Below are 24,156 nucleotides of genomic sequence, written 5' to 3' on the forward strand. Positions count from 1 at the left end.
AACCTATCCAGCTCTACTCAGGGGACCGGCTGAAAAAGGGGTCCCCTACTCCTCCGCCATCTTAACCTCCTCTCTGTAAGCACTATTTTATTCAGTTCTTAAGCAGTCGTCTTATTGTCCTTGGCAAAGCCAGAACATGGCCTTCTAAGAGCCCCCTTATACACACATTCTTTCAGATGTCTTAATGTCCCAAAGAAATTCTTCCCAGGTTTTGTTCCCAGATAGAGGCAGGCTATTATATGTTTTAATTGTAATCTTTTGCCAAGAGTCTGAAGTTGTTCAGTTGGCTTGACGTGTTTGAGTGCAATGACCACTTCTTTTATGGCCTGAATTCTGAATTGGTGGAAACAGATATATTAAAATTTTGGGTCACTCCTACAGATGTCCCCCAGGTAGGTTATGACAGATATACAAAATAATTTGCAAACAACATCTGCTCTGATCCCTCTAGAACCAGGAACCAGAGTCCTACTCTCTAGAAATGACACGCCCAGAATGGGTAGGGCAAGGGAGAGTCAAAATTCTGCAGTTTTCCACAATTTTAAAGTTGTCTTTTTTCTTGATTCAGTATTTCCTTGGTTGCTGTAAACCTCTGGCAGTTTTCCAGATTTCTGACAAAATTGATTTTGACAGTCTGCATGTTTTTCAATGTTTCTGTTGGGGGGAATGAGTTTAGATGTGACAACTATATTATTTTGCTGGAGGTACTCATGCTACTACGTTTGCCAAATGTTTCCAGTTGCACGGGCTGATCTTGATACAATGTTGAAGGGGCTCCACAAGGGTGTAAATATCATGAGGCAGGGAAGAATGGGGGCCAATGTGGAAGCTGTCTACAACACCATAACTTTCGTTTCTTTGTGACTTGGACAGCCATAAAGAAAGAAATACAACTAGTTAAGGCTATGAAGAGGAATTTTGGTAAATTATTTTTCCCATTCTGGGTTTCAGAATCTTGACTCACAAAATTAGAAATAATTCACTTAGTTCAGGTATATGCAAGCACACACACATATGTGTGCTCATGATAAGAATATAGAAAAAAATTTTAATTAAAAAATATGAAGGCAACTTCAGTCAGCATCTCAGCAGGAAACATGACATATTGAAAGCATTAATAAAAAATAGATATTGAAATAACTTTTATCAACGTTTGGATAGGATTAGGCAAACAAGAATGATACTGAGTAAATACTCATTCACAAGTAAATACTAAGTTAAGAGCAACAGCAGGATGCCAATACCACACCCAGTTTGAAGTGAAAAAGGAGAGGATTTTGTGATGAGAAACTGGAGAATTCTGTAGCCATGGATGGGAGCAATGTGATAGGACTAATGACTTTTGGAAAAGGATACAGTCACTGACAAACCACAGCCCTGTAGGCAAACGAAAGAATAATAGTTCAAAATCACCATCTGCCAGGCTTCTGACCTCTGGGCTGTACTTCCCATTAGCCAAAACTAAACTGAAGTCAGGGAAAATGAGCCCGGTTGATGTTATCCATAAGGTTCAGATTTCCAAGACATAGTTCAAGGTAGATGAGGATAGGTTTTTGCGGATAAATGGAGAATACCTAGCATAATTTGACTTTCATACACACAGTACAACAAAATATAATCTTACTAAGATAAGATAATGAAAAATAAGTAAAAGGAAAGTAAGAATGAGTAAAAAGAAACCAGGTGAGGGCTAAATGTGAAATACATGTCTTAAAATCCTGTAAGCTAAAGTCAGGTAATTTATTTGCTTCTTCCAGCCAATGCAAAGATCAAATTTTGATCAGTTAAATGAATGATAGCGTCATAAAAGAACAGAGAATTTACTGAAGTATAGTACTCTACTCCCAGTACAGCGGCCAAGGAGACATTCCTAGTATTGGTCCTTATGCAGAAAACTGCAATTTATTGAACACTGAAAACTTACAGAAAAAAAGACATAGAAAACTTTAACAAAGTTATATTTTATAGTGTCCCATAATCACTGCTGCCAAAAGCATTTCAATACAACCATTCCAAGCAGACTGAAATAAAGTACTCTATACTTGCAACCTCAGCTGTTCTGATGTGATCCAGGGATAGATTATGGGAGTAGATAAACCGCATACCCCAAAGGTTATATCAAAAATGTTATATTTTGAGCAGAGCACCAAGGAATTGGCACTTATATTTCCTGATGGGTATTTGGAGTGTGGCTAAACTACATTGAAGGTTACATTAAAGGCCATATGATATTTCTTGTAAACCCTCTAGGCACCTATGTTCCCTATCATTCTTTTTCATGAACCCTCTTCCTTTGCCTAGTTCTTAAAATTTAGTGCAGTCCTGGGATTTCATTCTGCCCATTTCTCTTTTCAATGTATGCATGTCATATATGAACAATATAATTCATTTTCATATTTCCAATGTTCTATGTGATGATGATTCCCAAATGTTTACCACCTGCCCTGATTTTCCTCTTGAGCGCTAAACCCCAAAGTTCTACTTACTGACTGGGTATCTCCATTTGGACCTCCCCAGGTTATTTTAAATTCAACATGGCTGTGGTATTCTGCACAAGTCTTATTCTTTGGATTGCTCTCAAATGATCAGTCTTTAAACCTGTGTCATTATTTTACAGCCTATTAAGGTTATACTTAACGGAATTCTCATAGCAGACCCACACTGCCTTATAGTAAGCACAGTTAAGATTATGGTTATTGACCGTGAGGCACCAAACTGGTCTTTGGTTCCTCGGAGACATACTGGCTACCAGTCTAAATAGTTTTTTTGCTTGTTTGTCTTTATTGGTCTGCACAGTCCTAGGATTTCTGAGGATCCTGAAAGTCTAGTTCAGCTTTCTTCTATCTCAGATATGTTCTTTCTATATTTTCCTTCTAACTTCTCACAAAAGGATTTTTTTTTTTCTTTTCCCCCAGGCCCTCACACTCTAGAGGCAACTATCTTGACTTTGAGCAGCTAGCTGAGAGTTCAGTTTTGCCAGGTGTTGGAAACTGTTTCCACTCAGGCTCATTTTCTTTTTCTTTCTTTCTTTTTTTTTTTTTTAAAGATTTTATTTATTTATTTGACAGAGAGACAGCCAGTGAGAGAGGGAACACAGCAGGGGGAGTGTGAGAGGAAGAAGCAGGCTCCCAGCGGAGGAGCCTGATGTGGGGCTCGATCCCACAATGCCGGGATCATGCCCTGAGCTGAAGGCAGACGCTTAACGACTGCGCCACCCAGGCGCCCCAACTCAGGCTCATTTTCTAAACAGAGTCATGGGCTTCTCCCTTACTCCTCATTTCAGGGCCTCACATTTTGGAGTGCATATCCTGAGCATATTGATTTGATTTGTAGAGACTATGGGAGTCAGTAATTCTCTTCCCAGTGTCAATAAGCAGCTTGGTGCTTCTGTGTCCTTTCTTCTTACCTCCTTAATCTAGGCCAGTTTTTCTCAACCTTGAATACACATTAGACTTAACTGTTGAGCTTTTGGTTACTAATGTGCAGACATATGAGAATTGCTGATATATACAGTTTTCTTTTACCTGGACAGCAGTTTCCCAGAAATTTACTTGCCTCTTCTTTGAGATCCTTCTAAAATTTGCTCAAAAATCACTTTCTTATTGAGGACTACCCTTGCCTGTGTCGGATGTTGTGTTTTCCAGCACCTTCTGGCTACCCTCTCTGTCCTTTTCTTTCTAAATCATTTCCCATAGCCCTTTTTACCACCTGACAACCTGTTCACTTGTTTCCCTGCACTCTCCCCTCTACCCCATATTATTAGAATGTAAGATCCGTGAGAGGAGAGATTTGGATCTTTTTTGTTTCTCTATTACTGGCTCATTGTTCAATTGCCAGATTAAAATAGTGCTTGGCATGTGGATACACTCACTAAATATTGCTGAAAAAATGAAAAGTAAATGGCTCCATATGGATCTCAGTGCATCACACACCTGGTAGTCTCTAGGACTCCACTGAGCCTCAGTGACTTCCCAGATGCCAAGGCATTGGATCCATGTGACTTCCGTCTCCTTACTCAGCCTGGGGGTTCTTTTACCAGTTGTAAGAGGAGATTTCCTCTCTTCTGCCCCTCTTTTTTTTTTTTTTAATTTTTAAAATTGTATTTATTTATTTGAGAGAGAGCACAAGCAGAGAGAGCTGCAGAGGGAGAAGCAGACTCCCTGCTCAGCAGGGACCCTGATATGGGACTGGATCCCAGGGCCCTGGGATGATGACCTGAGCTAAAGGCAAAAGCTTGACCCACTCAGCCACCCAGGCACCCTCGATGCTACTTCTTAAATCATAATACCCATAGCTAAAATTGTTCTTTCTTCTTCCAAGTTTTCTTTTGGAAATGAATAGCCAGAAAATGTTGTTGACTATGGCTTTATTATTATTATTGTATATTACTATTAGGAAAAAAAATCAAAACTATCTTATTAAATGGATGGAAAAACCAGACAGACACCCTCATAAAGACATATGCATACTATTTCACAATATTATCTGGCCACACATTTGTGTAATATTAAAACTACAAAGATTGTTACATACATTGAAAAAAATATTAAGTGTTTTTAATAATAGATTGTATTGCCTAAATCCCAGCTGTGACTCACATAGATTATCAACATGTGAATTTCAAATTGAACTTTATATAGAGGTAACTAGTATACATTTTATTTTATTTTTTAAAGATTATATTTATTTATTAGTCAGAGAGAAAGAGAGCCAAGCAGGGGGAGCAGCAGGTAGAGGGAGAAGAAGGCAAAGGGAGAAGCAGGCAGAGGGAGAAGCAGGCTCCCACTGATCAGGGAGCCCAAAGTAGGACTTGATCCCAGGACACTGGGATCATGACCCGAGCTGAAGGCAGACCCTTAACTGACTGAGCCACCCAGGCATCCCTAGTATGCATCTTAAACATTATTTAAAAATCTTCATCAAAAAACAGAAGATAATGTGTCAGGAGAAAAAGAAAAGAAAATTGTTTCATGCAATTTGATAGTCTAATGTATCCAAAGACACCATGCCTTCTGGTATACAAATAATAAAGGGATCACAGAAAACTATTAAGATTGGACTAGCAACAAATTATTCCTTCACAGTGTGGGAGAAATTCTAAGACCCCACAGAAAGTAATTAATGCTACTCCAAGTGTGCCTATTGGACATTGGTTGGAATGCTGGGAAAATTGTGCTTTCCATATGTCTATACATTATGCAAATTTATTAAGATAATTATGTTCTAGAATCTGGATCTATTCAAATTCAGGCTTTCATAGATGGAGTCACAGGTTTATAATAATTAGAGATTTTATGCTGTGATTGCCAGAATGAGGGGCCAATAATAATAAGATATAATAATGTCAATAATAATTGTTACCAATTCTTGGGTATTCATTTCCACTATTTGTTTTATACATCAGGCCTTCCTTATTATGAGCTTGTCTATTATTCATTTATTCACTCATTAAATGATTTCATATAGTCATGTCAAATCATATACAATGGACTTTGTAGATGTTAACATAAATTATGCTAAGATTTTTAAGCTATGACAACTAGCAGGAAGAAAATCCTCTCATATAAATTAGGACTTAAACAATAGTTTGAATAAAGTTGAGTGTAAAAAGTATCATCAGCTCATTCTTAGGTTTATAGTTTGTTTTCTGGAAACTAGAAAAATGATATAAAGTTATGAAAGTTAAAAATACACAACCTAAACATTATATTTATTAACTTGAATGTTGTACATAATTCTATATACTAATATGGGAAATATAAAGACCTAATTGCATAATACATACATTCAAGGAGAAAACTTTTAATCTTTAAGAGACACAGGATAAAATGTCTATTTTGTCTAAGTGCATTATCATGTTATATACTCTTAATCTAGAAATCCAAGTTATTAGGTATAAGATAAACTTGTCTAATCAGATTCTGGAAACAAGGTTTATTCAAGGGATGGGGAAAGATATTGGAAGCAAACATCACCTCCCTATTTCAAGCTCCAATTCCAAGCTTACCACATTCTTTGAGATAAGATCCTATGGACTACTGCAAAGATTCTAAATAGTAATACACACAAAACTTCTAGAGATGTTTGGTAAAAGCAGATACACATGCTTTACCTGCAGATGTACAAATGCAACAGGCCCAGAAACCTGCATTTAGAATGAATAAAGATGTGTGATAGATGGTAGATATATCTAAACTTCCTAGTTTATTTATTTATTTGAGAGAGAGAATAAGAGGGAGACAGCATGAGCAGGCGGGAGGGACAGAAGGAGAGGGAGAAGTAGACTCCTGGCAGAGCAGGGAGCCTGACATGGGGCTTCTTCCCAGGGTCCTGAGTTCATGACCTGAGCAGAAGGCAGGCGCTTAACTGACTGAACCACCCAGTTGCTCCAACAAAATATATCTAAATGCCAATACATGGCAATAACTACAAAAATATGGGAAAACATTATTCAGATCTACACACAAACATATTTGTGTGTAAATACATATGGTATATTATATATATATATACATATATAAAATGTATGCTTTATTTATATATAACATGCCTGAATATTTACAGATAGATGCATATATATGAAGATTAATGTATTTGTAAATAGTATAGAGTGCAATAATCCTGTAGATAGTACTTTGTTTATATATTTAAACTTAGTAAAAGTTTAATAAGAGGGAAATAAGACAAAATTAAAAGGAATTCTGAACTATATATGTATATACATACATATATGTTATATATAACTATATATATGTATATACATATACATATAACTATACATATACACATTATATACATGTAATATATGTCAAACTATATATATAAAACATATGTGTATATATACTATATACTATATATAACAAGCTATATATAAAGTATACATAAAAACATTTATATGTTTTTTATATATAGTTTGATGTATATAAAACCATATATAACATATATGTAAAACGTGTATATATAATACACATAGTGTATATATACTATATATTATCTATAACAAACTATATATACTATATATAACAAATTATACATAAAAACACATATAAAACATGTATAGGTATGTTTTATATATGTCAAATGATAAGAATTACTAAGGATTTAGAGTTGTGTTTGGAATCTGCCTTTTTTAGAAACAACTCCTATAATTTTGATGTAATTTTCAGACTATACATTAAAAAGGGGTGTAGCAGATCTGTACTTCAACTGAAAGGAAAGAACCTATGTTAACATTTTCATGAAAACAACCTTGCAGCCCACATCAACAAAATAAAAGTTAATATCATAGCTTAATTTTATTTCTAAATTCCAATAAAATTAGGTCAAAGGATGCAAACGTCTAGTTATAAGATAAACAAGTTCTGGTGATCTAATGTACAGCGGTGATAACAGTTAATAGTACTTTATTATATACTTGAAAGTTGCTAAGAGAGTACATCGTAAATGTTCCCACCACAAAAAAGAAATTGCCATTATGTGACATGATGGAGCTATTAGCTAATTCTATGCTGGTAATCATATTGTAATATATGTAATATATAATAAATTTTATACCTTAAACTTACACAATGTTATACATGTTAATTATGTCTCAATAAAGCTGATAAAAATTCCAATAAAATTATATATTTTCATTAAAAACAAAGCATGTTTCCCTTACTTTGAATTTAAATCAGACTAAATATTTGCTGTGTTTTATACAGTGTAAACATTTGTTATTTGTGTTGTAGAATAAAATTGGAAATAAATTGCAAAATAAGCTTTTACACTTACTTAAATTATCTAGGCATTTTAGCTCGACCAAATAAGTTCAATTAGGATGCAATTACAAATAAACCACACTGACTTTAAATAAAATAGACTCTATTTTTCAGAGCAGTTTTAAGTTCACAGCCAAGCTGGGCAAAAGTGCAAAGTCCCCCATGCACTCCCTATCTTCACCCCACACTCAGCCTTTTCCCCATTATCTAAATCCCTCACCATAGTGATAAATTTGTGAAAATTAATTAACCTACTTTGACACATCATTACCACCCTAAATCCAAAGTTTACATCAATATTGACTCACAGTATTGTATGTTTTATGTGTTTGAAAAGTGTGTAACAGATTATAGCACTGCAAAATTATACAGAACTGTTTCACTGCCCCCCAAAATCCTCCATGCTCTTAATTCATCCCTTCCTCCCTCCAATCCCTTGACAAACACTGATTGTTTTACTTTTTCCATAGTTTTGCTTTCTCCAGAATATGATACCATTGGAATCATACAGAATGCAGCCTTCTCAGGTAGAATTCTTTTGCTTAGTAATATGCAATTGCTTGATAACATAGTTCTTTTTAGTGCTGAATAATATTCCACTGAACAGCTATATCAGAGTTTATTTATCTAGTCACCTATTTGATGGGCATCTTGGTTGCTTCCAAGTTTGTGTGATTATGAATAAAGCTATATATATACATATATATTTATTACATATATGTATTCATTATATAAATATTTATTTACATAAATAATTATGAATAAAGCTATAAACATCTGTGTGCAGGTTTTTTGTGTAGACATAACTTTACAGTTCCTCTGGTGGGTAAGTACAAAGGAGCACAATTTTTGGATTATATGGTAAGGGGATGTTTAGTTTTTTAAGAAACAGCCGAACTATCTTACAAAGTGGCTTTGCATTCCCACCAGCAATGAATGTTCCACTTCTTTGCCAGCCTTTAGCAATGTCATGTTATAAATTTTGGCTTTTTTAATAGGCAGGTAGAGATATCTCATGATTATTTTAATTTGCATTTTCCTAATGATATACGATGTAGAACATTCTTTCATATGCTTATTCGCCTTCTGTATATCTTCTTCGGTGAGGTGTCTATTCAGGTCTTTGACCTTTTAAATCAGGTTTTTGCTTGTTTGCTTTCTTACTGTTGAGTTTTAAGAGGTTGGGTTTTTGTTGTTGCTGTTTGTTTCACTTTGTTTTTGTTTGTTTGCTTGTTTTGTATATTTTGGATGGCAGTTCTTTGTCAGATATCCCTTTTGCAAATATTTTCTCCCGGTCACTGGCTTGTCCTCTTATTCTCTTGACAAGGTCTTTCACAGAGCAGAAGTTTTTGAATTGTGGCTTATCAATTGTTTCTTTCAATGGAACATGCCTTTGATATTTTATCTAAAAACTCATTGCCATCCTCAAGGCCATCTAGAATTTCTACTATCTTATCTTCTAGGAGTTTTATAGTTCTGATTCTTTACATTTAGACCAATGAATCATTATGAGCTAATTTCTATGAAGAATGAAAGGTCTGTATCTAGATTCACTTTATTTTTTTCTTTGTGCATGTGGATGTCCTGTTGTTCCAGCACCATTTTTTGAAAAGACTATCTTTCCTCCATTGTATTTCCTTTGCTCATTGTCTTCAATTAATTGACCACATTTATGTGGGTCTATTTCTAGACTTTGTGTTCCCCACACAGTAATCTACTTTTTTACTAATACCTTATTGTCTTGATTACTCTAGATTTATGGTAAGTTTTAAAGTCTGATAATGTCAGTGTTCTGTCCTTATTCATGCCCTTTAATACTGAGTTGGCTATTCTGGGTCTTTTGCTTCTCCATATAAACTTTAGAACCACTTTGTCAATGTTCACGAGGTAACTTGCTGGCATTTTAGTTGGGATTGTATTGAATGTATAGATTAACATCTACATTTTTAAGTACATTTGGTAAGACTTCCTCTTTTGTTCTTATGTAATACTGCTATTTTTTAAAAAAATTTCAAAGCTAATGAATTTTCCTTGAAACTATTTTACATTTATACATGAAAAATAAAATAACCACAATTTTATGGCCATGCCATCAAATAAATCAGGATATCTGTCCTCTGTTTTTAGAATCATCAGCACAGCATGTAATCACAGTTAAGTGATTTTTGAAAATGAAGAAAGAAGTATTCTATTTGTACATCATATCTTTTCTACTGATATTATATTAGAGAGCACAATTTTACCATAAAGACTAATAGGTAAAATAAATTATGTAAGTATGCTCAGTAAAATTATAAAGTACCTCAAAGCACTTTAATCTTTGAAAAAAAATAATGGGATTTTTGCATTCCTCAAAGCAACCGATCTGAATGTGTTAATTCATACATAAACATACTTTATCACATTAGATTTTTCATCATTATGTATTCTCAAAAGATGTTAGTTTTATAAGTTAAAAAAAGAGACAAAATACAGTTTTACCTATCCTGAGTGGGATTTAGCAGCACCATAAGTCCAAATCACCCTGACCGATTTTTGTATGCATTTAAATATGGTAAATGCAAACACGAGAAGTCAATATCTAGCCTCAACCATAACGTTCAATTATTTTCTTATCATTTTTCCTTATTTCTTTAATTCTTAAACAAAAAACCATCAAACACCACTATTTCTCCCCCACTGTTACATCCTCATCCCACAGTTTTTGAATTTGGGTAATTACGTTGGGGGTATTTTACTTTGCCCTGCTACGTCTTGTTCTTAAATTAACCATTCGGTCCATAATCAAAAAGATTTATAAAGGATTTGGCAGACCATAGTGCCAATTTGCTTTCTTCACACCCAACAATACCTAGTGTGGAAAAAAATGGAAAATAACTATAGCATGCTGCCTAAGTTTCCCCAACATGATTGAAATTAGAACATTATTAAAACACAATGGAAATGAAGAAAAAAAATGTGTGTTCAGCAGCAAAATATGTGAATGTTTACTTGTGACTATAGGCAAATTACCAACATTCTAGAAAGAAAGCTTAGAAAATGGTGCTAATAGGTTTTATATTATTAATTATATTATCAGAAACTGCAGAAAAATCAATACCTGTCTCTTTAATTTCTAGATGTCATTAGAAGCTCCCATTGGCCAACATATAAACTTGATATTTTTATTTTTTATTTTTTTTAAAGATTTTATTTATTTAGTTGACAGAGATAGAGATAGCCAGCACGAGAGGGAACACAAGCAGGGGGAGTGGGAGAGGAAAAAGCAGGCTCATAGCGGAGGAGCCTGATGTGGAGCTGGATCCCATAACGCCGGGATCACGCCCTGAGCCAAAGGCAGATGCTTAACCACTGTGCCACCCAGGCGCCCCTAAACTTGATATTTTTAAAGTCAAATACTCTTACCTTTGGCTCACACTATGCTCACCTTGAATGCTTAGAAAGAGGAAATAAAAGTCAAGAGGAAATAATAAAGTCAACAAAATCTTTTTTTTTTTTTGTAAAAAACAGTATAATTTAAAAAATCCAACCTGAAAATATTTTTCTACATCTCATAGGAACAACCAAAAATATATCACCCCTCAAGTGGGCTTCAGTTAGACTTCCTAAAACTAGTAGTGTAATTATAAGCTCATAATGATCTCCCCAATTTTCTGTAACATACATATTATACTTAATCAAAAAAAATTCTTCGTATTTAATATAAACATTTGTGAAGCAGCCATTTGTTTATTCCATTATTTAGTCATTCAGTAAATATTTATTGAAAACTGGTTAAGTGCTAGTCACTGTGCTATATCCTAGTGGTACAGGAGAGATCATACAGCATCTGTCCTGCCCTGCTTGCAGAGAATTCACAGTCTAATGGGGGAGGGAATCACTAAATAAATATTTAACCAAAGAAATCAATCCAATCACATTAAATGCCACTAACCAGGGTACAAGAAAAAGGATAAAATGATATCTCTGAAGAATTAAGAAAGGCATTTCTGACAAACTGACATAGTGACCTACAAAAATCAAATAAAATGTGCCATAAGAAAGAGGGAAGAGAATGAATCATGAAAAAAATAATGGAATTTATATAAAAGCACACACTTAATATTTTTTTAAAAAAATGTTTTCTGGATAATAGCATTTTTCAGTTTATTTTCCAATTAGATCATATGAAAAATTTACAGATTTTTATTATTGTTTTCCACAGGTCATATTCAAATCCATTCCTTATGTTCCAGAATTCCCTAAAAATAGAGTATGGCAAATAAGTCTCTAGTGCTTGGAGGAAGCCCCTACAAAGATGCAGATTCCTGTTTGAGAAGCCTCAAACTGTCCAAATTAATATGATATGAATACTCTGAGAGTCAATGAAGGAAGCCACCTAAAAAAGCAAAAGCCTGCTCTAACTCTTGGAGGAACAATACATGTGTGACTAATTCCTTCACGTAGTCAACTATTTAACCTATTCCTGATATAACAGGCAGTAATAATAACAAAAAAGAAAGAAAGAAGTTATTAGAGTATAACAATTCTTTAAGCATTTAATCTATACCCAGAGTGTGTCTGAATATTTTTTTTTTTTTTTACTCAATAAGATTACATCACTGAATAGTCAGTGTGGTTCATGGGTTAAGAGCATGGATTTTTCTAATCAGAGATATTTCTGGTCTTAGCTGCATCACATTTGAACAGTGTGACCCTGAACAAGTTATTTTAATCAAAATGATCTTTGTCAGTAAATTGAGAAAAATATTAGGTCTTACAACTGAAATAAGCCTTGTAAAAATGAAATGTAAATCAATTAGCATGGTGCCTAGCACAAAAGTGTTCAATATACGCAAAATGTAAAATGCATTTTGTGTGAGTAAACATCGCCTAAAATGCTGTATACAATTTCACAGGTGCATTAAGATAGTTCAATTTATCATTCCTTTATTGTTAAGCATTTTAGATGTTTGCTTTCATGGTGGATGTGAAAAATACATAATAAGTGCCATATCTGTATCTTCAGGCATTAATGCTTTTTGTGGCTATATTTACAGTTATTTACTAAGAGTAGTTTGTAAAGTGTAATATATGGCACTCTTAGACTTCTCATACATATTGAAAATTTATCAACAAACGACATGATTGCCGCTCACCCTGCCATTAACAATGACAAGCGATAGTCATTTCACCATTTCTTTCATAACCCTGAATATTCATGTTCTTTCAGTGTCTAATTTAACTTTTCTAGTTTGATAGATAAAAATGGGACCCTATTATTTTAATTTAAAAATTTCTGAACAGTAATAAAGCTGAACATTTTCCCAAAAGCAGTATTTGAAATCTGTTGAGGCATCTTAAACGTAGCATGTTGTTAGTACGCTCTATGTAGATGAAGTTCCGTATATGCGGTTCTTGTGTTGGGCTACTTGATTGCCACCTTTAAAAATTAATTACTTTTTGTTTATTCTTCTTCTTAGATTACAATAAATAGTGCCATTCATGCAAGTTTTTACAGAGACTTAATTGCTTCTTTGAAAGGTTTGGCAGATACATCAAGCCAGTTCATTAATGCACAGATGATTCCTTCACATTAAGAAAGACACATCGGAACACCACAAATGTCAAGTCAGTTATTACGCGCAAAAAAGCAGAAAATGGCAACCATCAAAAGGTGAGCCCTTATTCAGTCGGGACCAAAAATAAAACTGCAGTAATTCCTCAGTGTAATAATGGAGAAATATTAGATTATTTTAAGGTCATGCAAGGAGAATCTTTCATTTGTCAACTATGTCCCTTTGCAGAGCGATTTTTTTTTTCTGTGCCTCATGATTCTGTTCACAAATCGGTCTGAATGGAACAGTTTATTTTACCACTGTAATTCACTTATTTGGGTCCTTTGCCCAAATACATATTGAGTAACAATTATTTCCCAACTCACGTAGAAACACACATAGATGTGTGCCCCTCCTTTTAGTTCCAAAAGAAGGATTAAATTAAAAATATCATATATTTTAAAAATAGACAAAATGCACTAATAGTAATGATAAAAGAATAAAGAAAGAGGTTTAGAAATTCAGACTTACTACTAAGTCTGAATTCTATCTGAGTGGGGTCAAACTTTTCATAATACTTCGTTTGACCTTTTAAAAAATCTCAAATTACTTCTCAGGTGTTTGAGCAGTGACGTAATAAGCATTGATGTATACACTAATCTGTTTCATCTGCCTTAAATTGAATAAATAATGAATTAGAATTACATGCCAACAGTTAATCAAGACATACCTCCTCTTAACAACTTTGAAAAAGACAACTTGCATAATACCTTTCCAAAGTTATTCATTTAATTATCTATATAAAAACATTTATTTTTGAGTGAGTATAATAGAAAGAAAACTAGTCAAAATATCTATAACCTGTGTGCCTGGAACACACAGGGAACAAAATAGGCGAAAATCCTTGTTTCATCAGATATAGATTTTAGTGAAAATAGAAAGTTAACAACATGATTATGGAATTGGTAAATGAGGAGACATACTCTACAGAGAAAAGACATGAAAAAGACAAATAGGAATTAGGAATCTGAGGTGAGTGCTGTTTCACATTGAGAAGTATAGAAATTCCTCCCCAAGACTGTGATCCTTGAACACAGCCATGAAATTTCCAGTGAAGAATTATTCCAGACAGACTGTTGAACACATTCAAAGGCACTGTGGCCTTATAATTCTTATATTTTTTCCATGAAAAGAGGTAGACCAATTTTACTACAGTACAATGAATAAGTGCCAGAAAAATAGGATATGAGGTCAGAAAGTTAACGGGAAAGAATAGCATCAGTTTTAATTAAAGCCATATTTTGGTGTGGCAAGTGAATATTTTCATATATTTCAATTTTTCACAATTTCTTATTCTAATAATCTTTAAGCATTTGAAGCAGTAAAATTAATTTTCGTTCATCTTATACATATTAAAATCATAAACTCAAAACAAGTTTATAAAGAAGATATAGGCAATATTGAAAATTATATAATTCAAATTGACAATACTAATTCAATGGGAAAAATTGTTTTTGCTAAAATTAAATGTTGAGCAGTGTAGTGTAGTGAAGTGATTTTTTTAGTGAAAGAATCAATTGTTTTAATTTATATTATCTTTTGTTTCTGAATATGATGAAAAATATTTAAAGTATCATTTTTTATTGTTATTACCTTACTTTTTAAAGAGTGAAGTCAAATTTATCATATGTAAATCATTTGGATGAATTAATTTAATAAAGTGCCACTCAATATAATACTGAGTGTTCAAAGTATTATTCAACATTTTTCTAATAATTATTTATGACTGACTTTCGTAATGAAAAAAAGTAGTTCAAGTTCAAATGTGCAAAACCAGAATCTGAGTATTGCCTAAACTCTTCATGTGACTTTGTCCCTCATTGCACCATATATGTAATTTTGGCTTTGTCCTAATTATACTGCTATGTGATAGCTTAAGATGACATAATTTTTAGAATATTTGTCCTAAAATTGTGGTAAAAATGTCCTTCGTGTGACTGCTCCTTATGTCATCAATCTCTACTGTGCTCAAAAGTAATCATAAATTCAAAAGCAAACACACCTATGGGCACTAGATTCATTTATTTTACCTTGTTATTATAATTATTTTATAAATAAGCCATTTGGATGGCTCAGAACGTATTACAGTGATTTTGCTAGATTGGGATTGAAAACCAAACAAAACACTACTTTATTTTAAAGTCTTCATGAATTAAAACATGCCAGGGAATATGTCATTTGCCCTAGCAACCCCAGAAGTTGTGGATCCTTATTCAAAAAAACACTTGGTCTGTTCTCTGAGCTGTAGAGTAGGACGTTCTTCCTGTTGACTTGAGATTAAAGTTACTGGGCTGGAAAGTCTTACACCATCAAGCACTCTCCAGTCGAGTCATCAAATTGTCCAATTCCCTTTGTTTCCAATGTATTTTCATTGATAAGATAATGGCAAAAAATAAATGAAGCCTGTTTTGCAGCACTAACCTGCCAGGGAATGAGATCAAAAGAGAATTTGAATAAAGGTTAAACCCATGGTACATAAAATAAAGCATTGGCCTTTGAACTCCTAGTCCAACACATGTTTTTCAAGAAGTAATCTACAACGTTTGCAACACTAAGATGCTCACCACGGTGACTAAATAAAAGTCCACAGAGACTCTTCCAGTTCTTTCTATTGGATGGCTAAAGCAGCAGCAGCAGCCCAATGGCATCAGACACTTGATTAGGCAGCAGTTAGATAGTTTCTTACTCCACAGGTAGATTAGAACAGTCACAAAAATTTCTCTGAACTACTAAGAAGGGTGAAATCATGACACCTTCTAGCATTATGCAAAGTAGTACAACTCAAAAGTAAATTTAGCAATACCTGAATAAAATATAACTTAATCTAAACAATTCAAATGTTACATCAAACCTAAAAAAAAATCAGAACATTTAATAAACATAACACTATAAGATTTTCAATAAAATGTATCTGAATTATGTAGCTACTTATAATGTCATTAATATGCTTAATAATTGATCTATGTTTTGTCATGATAACAGAGAACCAGTGTGATAGTTAGAATATGCACTACCTCTTGGTTCTGTGATGAGAATCTGGTAGGACTGGATGACTCTGGCCTCTGGTGGTTGATGTTGCTCATGTAATCTGCTCAGGTCAATGAGATTTGAGAAGGGATGTGGATCTAGATAGAAGTTCTAGTAGCCACTACATAATATGCCATCCTCTTTCCCTCTGCCGTTATAAGCAACAATGTTCTAGATAGGAACTGCTTTCTCACCCTGGGTTCCAGAATGCAGAAGATGGGAAGCCGAGCTCCCAGCTTGCCCAAGATAAACAAGGAGCGTAGACAAGAAATAAACCTTCATTGTTTTACACTTCTGAGATTTTGTATTCATTTGTGTCTTACCAAAGCACATTTCCAAGTCTACTAACCGGTGCAACTAGTATTTGTGAAACATCTTTTATAACTCTTTTCATTATAACTATTTTCCAAATTTGTACTTTGTTACTTTTGAAGTATCCAACCATAAGATTAGAACACCAAGTTCAAATCATGTTTATCAAATAAGATCTATATTGTATAACTGCATATGAAATATGTAATAACTATTGTATTTTGTTATTCATCTAAAAATATATTCTGTTTCTTATTTCTAATGTTCATTAGATTCCTCTTTGGAAAAGCAGGTCACATAAGCAGTATTATCCTACAGTAGTAGTTTTCTGATTTTTAACTGTTTAAATTAAAAGAGTTTGTATATATGAAATATAGATCAAAATGAACAAAGACCAAATTATTAGACATTAGTTTTAGAAAATGTTTAATTTGATATTTGTTTGTTATCTGAGACATGGTGAGATCTATTATTATTTATTACTATTAGTATTATTATTAGTAGGTAGTAGTATTAATTTCTCTGGAACAAATAATGTTACGTCAAGAATTTATATCAAACCATGTTCTATCTTAATAGAATTATGGAATTATGGAATAATGAGATTACATTCTTTATTAAATACTAAAAGCAAGGAAAAAGTTGGAATTTGTGGAACCTACAATATAAGCAGTATTGAGAGTACATAGATGCAAACGAAAATCATATTTAAAAGTCAATCCCTAGAAACAATTTCAAAGTCTCTATATCTATGTCTTTATAAATTATTACAGAATTTTTCTGTTGAAAAAGAGACCATGACTGTAAAACAATTCAGAAGAGCATCATTCCTCACGTGGGTCTGTGGAGAGCACACACAAATATACACTGTTAGAAGTAAGAATAGGGGCGCCTGGGTGGCGCAGTCGTCTAGCGTCTGCCTTCGGCTCAGGGCGTGATCCCGGCGTTCCAGAATCGAGTCCCACATCGGGTTCCTCCGTTGGGAGCCTGCTTCTTCCTCTCCCACTCCCCCTGCTGTGTTCCCTCTCTCGCTGGCTGTCTCTCTGTCATAAATAAATAAAATCTTTCAAAAAAAAAAAAAAAGAAGTAAGAATAACGAACACAACAAAATCTGGGGTACGTCTTCATTCGTTTGTGTGAAAATGAACTGAAAAATGTGCTCCAGAGACTCTTGCTGAATATCATTATTGCCTGAGAAGAAGAGATGGAGAATTTTCCAACCTCCCTTCTTTCTCTAGCTTAGAAATGTAGAATGAAAGCCAACAGAAAGGAAGTAGTTAATTACAAGGGTTACACCTTCTCAAACTGGAGATGTTTAACCAACCTTTCCATTTAGCTGAATGCAACAAGCAGGGGTGTATGGAAGTGGCAACAACATACACACCCTAGAGAAATAGAGTACCTACACCCATAGATTAAGAAGTACTTCATAGTGAAAATTATAATTCTGCAACATTGGTTTTTATTAAAAAAAAAAAACTACAGACTTTAAATTCACTGAAAGAATGGTGCATATTACAGACACCTTGAAAACTAAATGTGGATTTCCTGACCCACTCTCAACCTAAAAGATAAATTTTCTGTTGTAGACCAAGGGAATGTAATTTTAATAAATTCATCAAGTGATTCTTACATATCCAGCAGATCACACCTTCACTGGAATAGAACTCATGCTCTTACATTCAGAAAACTTTCCAATATAAATAGAAAAGGAGCTTTCCTGGCTTTAGCTGTGCAGTAAACTCCCTGAAGCTTTACATATAGGAGAAGAAAAAGTGAATGTAAGAGTTTATGGGAAGACAAATGAGATACACAACCTAGAAACTGCCTAGGTTTTGCAAAGAAAAAAAGTGGAACAGAAATTATCATTGAAAAAATACTGTTTGGTTAACAAATTACTTCCTGGTTAATCAGACTTATTTGTGAAAAGGCCACTATATAAAAAATAGAACGTCTCATTTAAGGCTTATTATACATCCATCAAGATATTTTCCAGTCACTTGAATTCAAGAATTTTATAATTCCACATATATAAAAAAGGCCTTTCAAGGGGCAAAGCTCCAAGAGGGTTCTTGGTGTTTTCATACACCTCAAGACAGATGTAACTTGGGACAGAATTATTCAGGTTGCTGAAAAAGTGGTTTTTAAAATTTATCTCCTCTATTTTGGTAATTAACAGCTGGATTTATCAGAATGCAAGTTGCTAGGCCTATTTTTATTATGGTTTATGTGTATCATATTTATAACAAGTTCTGATATTGAAATGCGAAGCCTTTTACTCAGTATGTATAGCGGCAAGTAGGGAAATGGTCGACGAGGTAAGGTGGTCTCTGGAGTCATAAGGTCGATCATCTGGTGTTTTTATTTCAGTTTTGTGTAGGTAAGTAATTGTGAGTTCACACAACCTGATAAAGGGAGTATATAAGCACATCATAATTTGCTCTATAGTAATACTAAGTCTATCAAATAAACAACTAAATAAAAAAAATAACCACTGGGATCTGATATTAAGCTTTTATGTGGAGAGACTTATGAGAAACATTCTTCTGATAAAAACATAAGCACGATGAACCCTGGCCTAGTATTCATTCACATTTCAATATAATTCATTGTGTTTTAGGATGTTTTATTTTACAGGATAAAAGTAAAAAGTCTTGTGAACATTTGCAGTCATTAAGAAGAGTACTCTTGTTATTTTGGTCGAGCTTGTTTGATCTTCGTCCTCTCATTAACCTCTTTTCATATTTACTTTCTTGTGCTGCAACTGATGGTTTTATAATTTATTTTTCACTCCCTTTTATCTGGCCACTTGAGTAAAAATTAGGTCAGGGAAGACAGTTAAGCTTTTGATGCTGCTATAATAGGATAGAGTCTGACAGGTGAAAAAACCAAGGGAGGTCTAATTCAAATTCATAGTGTATCTGACTAAAGCAAAATATAGGTCTAGCAAAGAAGAATTCAAACTAGTAACCAAATATCTTGGCAATGCCTGTGTTAGGCAATGATTGAAAAGGCAAATGTCCTGAAGGAATTAGTTCATCAGTATGTACTTGTTTTGCATACTGGTCGATCCATTTGATCCAATTTGTAGAATAAATTTTTAAGAAATAACATTAAAGTTATAGAAGACCAAAAATACACCAGAATTTAAATGTACTGAAAGAGTGCAAAATCCTTACAATCATCTTCTGGTCAATGATAGGAGTTAGGAGATTATATATATATATATATATATACCTAGATAATTATTTTCACTTTTCCCTAATTTGTGAATATTTACCAATGAGAGTTATTAGTTTGGCTATACAAAAAATGACATTGCACGCTTAATGGTTTAACTTTATTTTTCTCCATAAATCTACTGATCATTGGGCACTGTTTACAATCAGACTTAGTTTTAAGGGATCTCAGGTGGGTGTATTCATGTGTGTGTGGTGAGCTGGTGGGTTAGTTAGAACTGGCTTCTCTCCAGTGGATTCATTCATGTAGTGAATTGCTTTAGTGGTTGCTTTGCTGTTGGCTATTGTGATCAAGCAGCTGGGAGTTGCATTTCTTACCTAATTGATGTGGGAAACAAAGGCAAAAGAAAAATTAAATTCCCTTACTACTTACAGCTCACTGACAAGTCCTTCAAACAGGCAGAGTAACGTTCCTCTGGGAACACAGCTCCCTGGATGTTAGTACTTTGCCAAGGGCAAAGACAATCTTAGCCCAACCTCCAGGATTCTGCTAAGTCTACTTTAACATATAAAAATTCTTTTGGAAACTTCCTTTATTTTTACCTCCCTCCCCAAGATATATGTTGGCAGTCATCCTCCAAGCATATGACCCACTGATATACATCTGAAGGGTCTCATGACTAAGTTTTTATTAGACAGCAATAAATGACATTTCCCCAAAAATAGCTAGCCCCCTCAAGGTCCTGGAAATCTTGCTTCCAAATTCCTGAGAGACTTAGCTATCTCTAAACCCCTCCCAACTTGAAAGTATATAATAAGCCAATCCTCTCTACCCCAGTGCAGCTCTTTCTGCCCATGGGTCTTGTCCCCATGCTTTAATAAAAACACCTTTTTGCACCAAAGACATCTCAAGAATTCTTTCTTGGCTGTAGACTTCAAACACTAACATCTTTCTTAATCACAATGATTTTAGCAGGCTAGCCTAGATTACTATTGATGGAGCAATAAAGTTCCAAGAAGTCTAGTAGAAGCGTGCAAGGTTCTCTTTGTCCCACTTCAGAATCAGCACACTGCCATGCTGGCCATATTGTATTGGTCAAAATAAGTCACAAGACTAGAGCATATTCAAGGTGTAGGGAAAATAATCTTCTTTTGAGGAGAGGAATTGCAAAGGTAAATTACAAGGAAGTGTGGATACAGGGAGGGCACTCTCTGTGTAATAATAAGTATGGACATGTTTTGTGCATTTGTATATGTGTGAGCATGTGAGATATAGTTTTCTGGAGATAAAGTGAAAATTGTGTAAGATGGGAGGGCAAAAAGTCGTCTCTCCCTTCGTTAATATACAACTTTGAGCTTTGACTATCAATGTCCCAGTATTTATAGGCAGATTTTAAAAGTCATGATGTGAGCAATTCACAAGACAAAAATACAGAGATCGCTCAGGATAAAGATCTGCAGTCGTAGAAATCATCAGTCTTTGGGGATTCTGGTCTCTCTAAATCCCTCTGCCAAAACTTTTTTTTTTTTTTTAATGTAGTGGCTATTTTAAGAGTGCAGAAGATAAGCTAAGGGGCATGACATTTTGAGAGTTACTGTCATTTGAGAGCTCATGAGATTTCTTTAAAGTCTCACTCAAGTCAGGTTTTAGCAGTAGGTAGACTGAGTATAAAAACTGCTATTTCTCCAACCTTCCTGCACCCACATGTTTTACAGTGTGACCTTGCAGCTCCTACTTTAAAGCTGTGGAGTCTGTTTTTCTACCCATTTATCTGGACAGACCCTGTGACATTTTTAGTCCATTAGAATGTGACAGGAGTTGCACAGTGTCAATTCTGTGTCTAGCACTCAAAAGACTACGCACACTTGCCCTCTCTCGGGACACCTGCCTCCTCCGGGTGAACAGTCAGCTGGCCTCCTGGAAGATGGGAGATCACTGGGATCTGAACCAAGTCTGTCCAACGTAGGAAAGAGCCACGCTAATATTAACACAGCTGACCACAGGTGCATAAAGAATCCCAGTCAAGTCATAGAATTGTGAGTTAAGTAAGTGGTGTTTTAAGCAACTAGTTTTGGGTAGATTTTATGAGCAGCAATAGCTAACTGATACAGTTAGGGACATTGATTCACTCCAAATTATCTTCAAAAGTTATACCAATCAAATCATCTCTTTATAACCCCTAGGGTCTACAGCTACAAGATGGAATGATAAAACAAGATAATATTAAAAAAATATAGTCCGTTAATTATATGTTTATAGATGGGAAACTTTTAAGAAACAGAGCCTAAAGGAATATTTTTATAGAAGTGATTGCTAATGAACTAACACATATTAATTAAATAAAAATGGCCAACCTATGCATGACTCTGTGAAGAATATAATGAAAATATACTTGATGATTCTATTTTCTGACACATACATAAAAGATATGTAAAATATGGTTGTCAAATTAATTTTATGCAAAGCAGTATGTCTTCTGAATTCTTACCAATATTAATTAAGAATAAGAACCTCTATCATTAATTATAATTTAATTGGAATAAACTTGTGATCCTTAATTTACTGTTAAGGGCTTGGGAATAATTCTTTGTAAAAAGTATCTTTTTATTATAGAGTATCAATCTTTTTGTTATTAAAATATCCTATATTGGGATTTTTACAAAATGATGAGAATTACCTTGTGACACAGATATAATGTTTTGGTTGTTTTTAAACAGTGAAAACATATTGTAGATACTATCAAACAGTTTAAGAAAAGAGGATATAAAATTTGAATAATTTTTGATAAAATCTGTATTATTGATGTATACTTAGCCTTAAGGATTTGTATTTCAAGAAAGAGGCTATTTCTAACCATCTACTACTCACACTAGGGTTCTTTACACTCAAGTGTAGCTGCCTAGCAACTAGGAAAAGGCCATGTTTGTAAAGAGTAACCATCTATGGGTAAATCCTAGTTTTAAGATCGACTTGAATATATTAGACACCTTGCAAGTTGTCTGCACCTTTGAATCCTAATCAATCATTTAATATTGCTACTTCTCTCCAGGGTACTTTCCAGCTCATAAATATTTCATATGAGTTTTTTTCCAGTTTTGGCTCAGAGAATTTAGGTAATCAAAGCTGTGTCACATAGTATAAGCACTTACAAAACCCCTTCAATTTATGGCCCAAACAACACCAAATAGTGTGAGTCTGGCTAAGAGCCAATGTAAACTATTCACATCTTTTTCATTGACGTTCCTCCCTTGGTCTTTCTGAATGACTGTCCCCTCGTTCCTTCTAGCATGGGAAATTTAATAAAAGCAGTCACATCTAATTTTCCCTCTTGGAAAATTCATCAGTAACATTGAACAAGATTGTGTCTATAAAAAGCCAGGAAGAAAATAGTGAATGAATTCAACAGAAGAAATCATGTTCAGGTGGCTAATGTAATGTGGGAAACATAAGAAAATTTGTAGAATTAACATTTTCATATATCAAGCTTATTTTATTTTTACACATACAGGGCAACACATAGAACTCCTTTAAGCAATAGTCACACATTGATAATTGATTCATAACCTAATATCAATTTCATTAAAATGTTTTTATGTCTTCTATTATTCAGTTCCTCCCTTAGATACAAGTGTGCCTCTGTCCTGGGTCCAAGGCCTCAGGAGGCCCTGCTCTTTGAAATGCCTTTGAAATTTTCAATTTCCCCTCAGTGCCTGGGATCTCCCAGCCATCAGGTGCAGTTTTCATTTCTCTTTGAATGTTTTTCTGACCCTTTTCCTGCCAGGTCCACTGATCATGAGTTGAATCAGATATTCCAAAAATGTTCAGGACTTTCATCAGTGTGGTGATCTAGGGTCCCAGAGCCAGTCCCCAGTTCTAAGATGATGGCTTGGTAAGAGGATCCCATCCTGTCTCCTCTATACGATTTCTTTCATGAGATCATGATTTCTTTCATGGGCTGCCAGCATGAACGTTGACTCTGAGTGAAGCAAGATAATGGTATATAGCAAGATGCCACAGAAAAACAGTGCAACCACCCCAAAGCATACTGTAGGGGAGACTATGCAATTAATTTTCTACATTTTACACCATGCTTTTTATTAGAAAAGGAAATTATACAATTATAAAACAAGAGCAAAATAACTATGGAAAATAGCAAAACTAAGTAATTTTAATCTGGTTTCAAATATGTAGGACTAAAGTAATTATGAGATGGAACTCAAATATAACTGAGTTTAGGGACCCAAACACCATTAGAAGTCACTTGCTGCTTCATTTCTTGG

Source organism: Ailuropoda melanoleuca, chromosome 3 (genome assembly GCF_002007445.2).
Source record: "Ailuropoda melanoleuca isolate Jingjing chromosome 3, ASM200744v2, whole genome shotgun sequence".
NCBI classification, from domain to species: domain Eukaryota; kingdom Metazoa; phylum Chordata; class Mammalia; order Carnivora; family Ursidae; genus Ailuropoda; species Ailuropoda melanoleuca.